This window comes from Crocodylus porosus, unplaced genomic scaffold, assembly GCF_001723895.1.
Source record: "Crocodylus porosus isolate Cpor-Errol unplaced genomic scaffold, CroPor_comp1, whole genome shotgun sequence".
Classification (NCBI taxonomy): domain Eukaryota; kingdom Metazoa; phylum Chordata; order Crocodylia; family Crocodylidae; genus Crocodylus; species Crocodylus porosus.
The window spans coordinates 11586298-11594863 of record NW_017728920.1 but is presented as its reverse complement, the minus strand read 5'-3'; the positions used below and the strand labels follow the sequence as shown (position 1 = coordinate 11594863).

Genomic DNA, 8566 nt, shown 5'->3' with positions numbered 1-8566 from the left:
GGGCACTCAGGGAGGCTGGGGGAGCAGGCATGGGATGGGGCCTGGTGGGGTTTCCCACCACAGTCCCCTCCTTGCTCCTCCAGCCCTGTACTTACCAGCACAGAGTCTTGCTCCAGCTCCCTGCGGCATCAAGCAGGGACTGCCTAATCTCTGAAGCTCTCCAAATCTTTTCCAAATGAATTTGGAGAGCTACAAATTGCTTCAGACCTTTTTATCGGTCTCCTGATTTGATTCAGATTTGGAGATTTGGCTGCTGAATTGGGCTGAATCTCCTCTCGATCAAATCAGCACTTAAAGTTTCTCATAGTCCTACATACTATGCATGATATTGGTCCAAAGCCAAAAGCTTATGATTTACCACATAGTTCATTGAGCTGAGCCCAACCAAAGTCAACAGTATTTCAAGCCATGATGACCCTGAAAGTCAGCACTGCTCATTATGTGTTTATACTCCAGGTTAGCCCTACAAAGGTTCCATGTGCAAATTACCACCCTCTCCCCCACTAGTGAATGGAACCACATCTTCTTGATGTCATGGGATGCTCTAAAAAATGTATATGCAGATGAGGACAACCTGGTTTGGCTTCATCTCATGGGACACATCCACACATGCAAGCATGTGCACTTGCAGCAGCTCAAATAGAAGTACTGCAAATTGGAGTGGGGGCTTTTTGCCTCAGTGCAAGTGCACCAGACATGCACTGTTGTAGAGCAAATTGTGCCACTTGGGGCAAAATAAAACCTGCCTGGCTCCTCCTGGATCTGCAGCCGGGGGGGGGGGGTTAGAGTTTGGGGCCAACGCTTATGCTGGCTCCAGCAGTATAAAAACCTTCCCTGCTCAGCAACTCAGGGCTACTTGCCCTCAGGAGCTTCTGAGAGATGAGCCTCTGGGAGGAAAATGGCCATGTCCCTTCCTGCCCCAGACTGCTGCTGCTGTGGCTGGTTACTTCAAGCTTGTTCTCAGGAGCTTCTGGGGAGAAGATGCTCAGGGTCTTTCCTGCCTCTTGCTACTATCAGCAGCTGGCTTGGTATCAGAGCTTTTGGAGTAAGTTGTCCGCAACCCTTCCTGCCTTGAGCTGCTGCTCCCCCCAGAGGGGTTCCTCTGCTACATTCTGCTGCCCCCCTCAGAGAGGGGCCCATTGCACTACACCCCAGCACCAGCATCCCTATTCTGCCTTGCTGCTCAGCCTGCAGCCAAGCTGTAGTCAGGAAGCAGCCTGGGGAGGGAGTCTGCGCTGCCTGTAGGTCCCCCCCATCGCTGCTGGAGCCTAAAAGAACCTTGCCTACCCCAGCTGCCTTGGCAGGCCACCCCCACCTTTACCTCCACTTTCACCAGAAGCACACCCTGAGAGGCTGAAGTGGATGGCTTCTACCATCACTGCTTCTGTTGCTGCTGCTGCCGCTCCTGTTGTTTCGACTGCATCACCTGACACCACCCTAGCACTGGATTACTTCCTAATTGACTGACAGTTCCTACCTTCCCGTACAGCTATGTCACTGCATTTGACCTGATTTGTCTTCCTGCCTACTGCTCTGCTGCTGAGTGACTGGCTGCAGGTGTGAGGGGCTTTTGGACAGATCTTCCACAAACAAGGCCCCCCCACTGCCCCAGCCATCTTTTATACTTCCTTCAGCAGCCATCCCTGTGTGGGTTTCTTTTTTTTTTGCTTGTTTTGTGGGGGGTTGCCCTTGTGTGGTAAATCGTGTGGTCCACTCCCCCTGACCACTTGTTTGTTGTGGCGCTGAGTAAGCCAGCTCAAGTTTCCCCAGCCCTTGTGTGTGTGTTCTACTTCCCCCCCACACACACATACTGAAAGTATAGGCCTCCCTGTTTTTTTTCCTGTGGGACTGTGGCTCAGTGAGCTTCCTCCCTATCCCACTTCTACCCCACAACCCCCGCCTCTCCCTACTAGATTCACCAGCCTCACGGGATATTTTATTTTTATTTAATTTTTTCCCTGCCCTCATGTTAAACAGTGACAGGGCAGGAACCTTCTGTGGGGGCATCTGCCCCCACAGAACTTTCTATAGCTCCCACTATGGGGGTAGATCCTAGCTAAGCCCCCAAAGGGATGCATGCCCCTGCAGCCTTCACCCTGGTGGCAGAGTCCAACCAACCTCGTCTGGGGGTGGAGAAGCATGCAACCTCTGCTGCAGGTTCAGGAGGGACTATGTCTGGTAAGGAGCCAACAGGGCCAGGAGGTGTCCCCTGCCCAGGCCCCACCACTGGAGGGGTTCCAAAGCCCCTCTCTTGTTGTCAAGCACAAAGAACAAGGGCCTTGGAAGTGTTCTTCATCAGCTTTCTCCACAGCTGGGGGTGGGAAGGGCAAGAGCCTAGACCACCAGTGCCTGAGGGGACCAGGTACGCTACACCAGCCAACACACCCTCTCAACCTGTCCCTGGCCCTAGCCCTGGCCTCCCACCAGCATGGCTTCCTGGTGGGGGGGAAGAACTGCAGCTATGCACAGGCAGTTGTGGGGAGACCCAAAGTCAGGTGGCCTGGACCCTCCACTGCCAGCCCTTCTGGCATTCCTTCTGGCACTTACCTGCAGTCATGGGGTGAAATGCCAACTGCTCAAGTGGGATAACCTGGACTTTGAGACCTGGCTCAGGTAGCATGGGCCTCCAAGATCATGGTGGCCTCCTGCTTTCTTAGCAAAGGGGTCTTTTTCCTTGCCTTGGAGGCCACTGCGCAAAAGGTGTTGGAGAGCGGGCTTGTGGTGGAGAGCGAGTATATCCCCCTTGAGCCTCTAGAAGAGATGGGGACCATGGCGGTCATCAGCTCCATCCCTCCCTATTTCCCCAATTGGGCCCTGTTCCCCCAGCTCCAAATCCTGAAGAGAGTTATCTCCCCGGTGGTGGCCCACTTACTGGGGTGCCGAGACCCTGGCCTCCACTCTTTCCATCACCAGGTCATGATCCAGGTGGTGGTGGGAGCGTGGCTGGAGGCTGAGGGGTCCCTGGTAATTCCATATCAGGGAGCCTGATGAGGATTTTCTATACACTGGGGCATGGCACTGGAAGTATCGCAGGTCACTTGCATCATAAGTACTCCATGGGCCAGGTGGGGGGGTATCTGCAGGTCCCACTGGAAAGAAGGGTGCCCCTACTACCGTTGCCTCACCCCCTCAGAACTCCTTGGCACCCCAACCACAACTATGAGCCCACCCATGAGCTCAAGGGACCATACCCCCCAACCAAGATTAGCAGAGTCCCAGGGAAGGTACCAGCAACCGAGGTGAGAGAGGCAGCAGAGTACCCCTGCCCCTAGTCATACCCCTGTCATGACTGCCCCACCTCCCCAACCCTCACCTTCTTTTGCTGGAGCCTGTCCGCCTAAGGACCACCCCATGGATGAGTGGGTGCAGGTCCCTTCTGGGCATAAAGGCAAGAGGAAGGCCTGGGCACAGTTGGAGCCCTCTGACATGGAGGACTCCTCTTCCTTTCTCAAGACCACCACATGGGGGGAAGAAGCAGCCCAGCCTCCAGGGGTCTCCCCAGCTGTTCCTGACACCCCACCCCCAGGAACTATCAAATAGGTGATCCCCATGAAGGAGGTTTCGGGGCTACTGGGTAGTCCTGAACAGGAGCCCATGGGGGAAGCCCTTCATTCTTCTGACCAAGGCCTACTCCATAAAACCATGTGTGCAGAGGCTGAGGCCTACCCAGAGGAAGGCCTCGTGGCAGAACCTCCTCCCTCTGATCTATGGGATACAAAGGCCCTGGTGTTCACCCTGCTGAATCCTGAGGTAGGAGGTTCCCCTTTCCCAGGACTCAGAGGCAGATGCTGAAACCACCCCAGTGCCTAGCAGCTCTCTTCCCTCCCACTCCCAGGAAAACCTCACCTCTAGCCTGTCCCATAGTTCTGCACCAGAGGGGGTTGCACGGGGTCCCCTAATCAATGGACTGATCCAGTTCTATCCCACCATTTTGTGAAGGAGCCCCACCCCTACCCTAACCCCTGCTCCTGTCCCAGGGAGCTCCAGAGCTCTCCCAATCCCAACCAGAGTCTTAGTGGACCAACGGATTCAGATGGTGCTGAAGGATTCCTCTGAGCTCCAGGAGTAGGAGAAGGATGCCCAAGAACCAACAGGCTCTGCGGAGCCTGCAGACCTCTCAGTCCCAGTGGTCTCCAGGGATAAGCTACTTGAATTTCTTGACTGTGACTATACCTGCCAGTCCTCCATGAAATTACAGTTAGCCTTGGACTGCTGGGGAGATTTTGTCTGTGTCCTTGCCACCATGAGGGCACTGGTGGGGGAATCAAGGGGCCCAAAAGCTGCAATGTCGAGATCCCTAGGCAGGCCCAGAGTTTCATAGATGCCCTCTATACATATGGGAGGGCACTATGTGAACTGGGGGCCCCTCCACCGAGTGTTGAGATGCGTGAGGCCCCTGATGAACCATCTAGTCCACCCCCCCAGCCATGAGGTCATTTAAAATCATGACCCTCAATGTCCACAGCTGCAGGAAGGGTCTCCGAAGGTACCAGGTGCTCTGCTTCCTTCAGGAGGGAGGGTAGCCCATGGTATTCTTGCAGGAGACCCTGAAGATGCAACAACCCAAATTGGTGGCTGGAGTGGGGAGGCAGGGCCTTTTTTAGTCACCTGTCAGCTACCTCATGTGGAGTGGCCACCCTGTTCTCCCAAGGCCTGCACTGGGAGGCTCACCAGGATGTTGAGGTAGTGCCGGGCCACTTGCTGCACATCTGGGTCCAGGTGCAGGGGTTGGTTCTGAACTTTCTGAATGTGTACGTCCCTGTGAAGGACCCAGATTTAGTGGATTTCTTCCAGTAGGCAGCCAGATATACCAGTATCTTCAACCGTTGTAAGTGCCTGGTCCATGGTGGGGACTTTAACATCACCCTAGATGCACAAGACTGGTCAGGCAAGAAGTGGAACCAGGGCATCCTCAGGGAAATCCTGGTGGGATACTTCCTGGTGGACATCTGGCATGCCTGTCACCACACTGAACTCCCTGCCTTCCCTTATGTGAGGGTGTGGGAAGAGCAGGCATGCCACTCCCAATTATACTGGGTTTATATCGCTTTGCCGCACTTTGCCCAGGCCAACTCCTGTTCCATCTGGACAACCCCTTTCAGTGATCACCACCTTGTCTAGGCCCCATCCAGGGTTGGCCTACTGGCACTTCAATGCTAGCCCGCTGGAGGAAGACTTTCCAGGAGTTTTGGCTGGCCTGGCAGGAGGAACGAGCAGCTTTCCCCTTGGCTTGGAGATGATGGGATGTGGGGAAGATACTCATTTGCCTTTTTTGCCATGGCAACACTTGGGAGCACACCCAGCAGAGGGAGACAGTCTGGGAGCAGCTCAAGCACCCACAGTTCATATTTCTCCTTAAGCGTCCAGCTCCTCTGGGAGATGGACCACAGCTCTCACTTCTATGCCCTGGAGAGGAGGTGGGAGGCCAAGAAGAACATCACCTGCCCTCTGGTGAGTGATAGCACCCCTCTCACAGATCCAGGCAAGATGCACCAGGACACACGGGCCTTCTATAAAGAGCTCTTCTCTCTGGATCCAAATGATGCCGAGGCCTGTCAGACCCTGTGGGAGGTACACCTGCAGGTCAGTGTGGGTGACCAGGAGCAGCTGGAAGCTCCTCTCACTCAGGATGAGTTTTCGGCCACCCTCCACCTAATGCCTGGTAACAAGGCACTGGGCATTGATGGGCTGACCTCGGAGTTCTACTGGGCTTTCTGGGAAGTCCTCAGCCTGGACCTTGCTGTGGTCTGGGCCAAATCTGAGGGAAGTGGGAAGCTCCCTCTGTCATGCTGGAGGGCTGTGCTGAACCTCCTGCCGAAGAAGGGAGATCCCCATGACTTAAGGGATTCACGTCCCATGTCCCTCCTCTGCATGGACTACAAGGTGGTAATGAATGCCATCTTGCTGTACCTGTCGTTCATGCTGATGGACATGGTCCATCCTGACCAGACATATCATCTTCAACCTGTACCTGGTTCCAGACCACCTGGAGCAAGTGCACCAGAAGCACCTGTCTTTTACCCTCCTATCCCTGGAACAGGAGAAGGTGTTTCAGAGTGGATCATGGGTACCTCACAAGCACGCTGTGTGCCTTTGGCTTCAGGCCCCACTTCATGTGGCTTCTCCAGGTGCTGTACACCTCTGCAGAATGTTTGGTCAAGCTCAACTGGACCATGACAGAGCCCATCCCAGTCAGGGGAGAGGTGCATCAAGGCTGCCTGCTGTCAGGCCAGCTCTATGCCTTGGCCCTGGAGCCCTTCCTCATTTGCCTGTGGGAAGCGGGTGGTGGGATTGATGCTCCAGGAGTCAACATCATATGTTGATGATGTACTACTTATGGTCCAGGACTCGGGCAACCTGGCCTGCCAGGCATTGTACACAGCAGCCTCCTCTGCCTGGGTCAACTAGGTCAGGAGCTTTGGCTTGGCAATGGGTGACAGGTGGCAGGTGGGCTCCATGGGATCTACTGGAGAGTGGGCTCACTGCTTTACTTGGGGATCTACCTGTCTCCTACAGACCCCTCCCTGCCAGAGATCTGGCACCAGCTGGAGTCAAGGGTGATGGACCAGCTCTGCCCATGGTCAGGGCTCCTGAGATGTCTCTTCTTGTGTGGGAGAGTGATGGGGCTGAACCAGCTGGTCCTGTCCATGCTCTGGCATTGCTTACACACCCTGTCTGTGCCCCCTGAGGTCCTCCCAGGACTCCAGAGATGGGCGCTGGAGTTTTTCTGGATGGGACAGCACTGGGTCACTGCAGTGGTCCTGCTCCTCCCCTTGCAGGAAAGTGGTGAGGGCCTGGTTTCCCTGTGCAGCCATGTATTGGCATTCCACCTTCAGGCTGCACAGTGACTACTATATGGTGTTGGCAGCCATGTGGCATGGGTCCACCTGGGGCAAACTTTCCTCCACCCCTTTCAGGGGCTCTGATACAACTGGCAGCCCCCAGCCTGTGGGGCTTCTCTATCCAGGGCCTGTGAGGGATGCCAGATTTCTACCAGGACCTCCTCCAGGCCTGGAGGCTGGTCTTCACCTCCAGGTCCCCCACAACAGTCACCGAGGGTGCCAACCTGTTCATTGAGCCCTTCCTCTGGAACCTCCAGCTGAAGATGCCAATGGCAGAAGCACCCCGGTTGCAACAGAGGTTGATCCTGGCTGGTGTCATCCTTATTGGAGACCTCCTGGACTATGATAGGCAGAAGTGGGTGGACCCTGCTGAGCTGGCCTGGCACATGGGTCTACCCACAACGCATGCAACCTGCCGTCTGGTCCAGGAGGTGAAATCTGCCCTTCCTCCCAATGACCTTGTCTTTGTTGACCAGGTCCTGGACGAAGGTGGTCCCTGCCCTCCTGTGTCCTCATGTCCCGCCCACACACCAAGTGGCAGGACCTGCTTGTCGAGGGCATGGCTGGGGCACCCCAGTGGCTGAGTCTATACTCCACCCTCATCCCATGAGCCACTTGTGACCTCAGCTGGTGGCTCCTCCATGGGACCATTGCCACGGGCATGTATGTGGCAAGCTTCACGGAAACCCCAGTCTCCTGTCCCTTCTGTGGGCAGAGGGAGACCCTGGTGCACATGATCCTTGAGTGCTCCAGGCTGCAGCCCCTCCACCTGCTGCACATGTGCCAAGTTGTAGTCCCTCCACCTCCACCTCCACCTCCAGAACCTCCTCCTGATGTTCTGATTGAATTTCACCCCCAACCTTTTTGGTTTTGGTTACCGCATCTGTGACCCCATTAAGTCCCGGGACCTCTTAGTCAACCTCCTCCTAGCCATGGCCAAGTGGGCCCTGTACTTTACTAGGAAGGTGGCTCTGGCTGGGAAGGTGCCCAGAGTCTGTGGGCTGCTTTCCTGTCGTGTGTGTGCACATTTTCATGCAGAGCACCAGTGGGCGGCATCCACTGGCTCCTTGGACGCCTTTGAGGACCAGTGGGTGTGGCCCTGGGGGCTCTGCTTGGTGTCCCTCTCCGGCACACATCTTTTCACATTTTGACCCTTAACCCACATGACACTCCCACCCTGTTTTTGCCTTAGTTGTCCCAAGCATTTTGCTGTGATGTTCATTCATTGGCTTCGCAGTGTAGGAGCCACTGGTTAGTTGGGTGGGCCTTAGGGCACCTGGCATGGCATTTGGGTAACACAAATAGACAGGAGCTTCTGAGGCCCATCCACTTGGTATCTGAGGACACTAGCCCCTTGTGTCAGCTAGACTGCATAAGCAGCATCCCAAATGCACTTTTAAAAATACCCCGGAATCAATATTCTTGCACAATTAGAACAGAAGAGAGAGAGAGTGATTGATCAGGTGGGCAATGTTTTATTGCTATATTTAAAATGTTACAGCAATTTGGAAGCGTACCAGCCTCTAGCATCATAATAAAATTAATCCTAAATATCTATATGTTTTAATGTTTGCTTTTGGTTTCTTTATCACATGGTGGGTAAGTGATGGGGGGATGTGGGGTTTGCAGGGGTGGGGGGATGTGGGTGGGTCTGTAGGTGGATGTGGCGGGATGCGGGTCAATGTGTGGGTAGGTGTGGGGGGACTGTGGGTGTGGGGGCTGCT

General features: G+C 55.0%; 1 long non-coding RNA gene across 1 annotated transcript in view; it reads right to left on the bottom strand.

The window, feature by feature from the left end:
* The window catches only part of LOC109312574, a 14440-nt gene extending 7385 nt beyond the window's left edge, over positions 1–7055 (bottom strand). Inside the window, exons 1-2 of the long non-coding RNA XR_002101860.1 lie at positions 7045–7055; positions 1380–1390 (exon numbers count right to left, since the gene is read on the bottom strand). This is a non-coding gene — a long non-coding RNA (uncharacterized LOC109312574). The remainder of the gene's footprint in view (positions 1–1379; positions 1391–7044) is intronic.
* Between the last annotated feature and the right edge of the window lie 1511 nt (positions 7056–8566).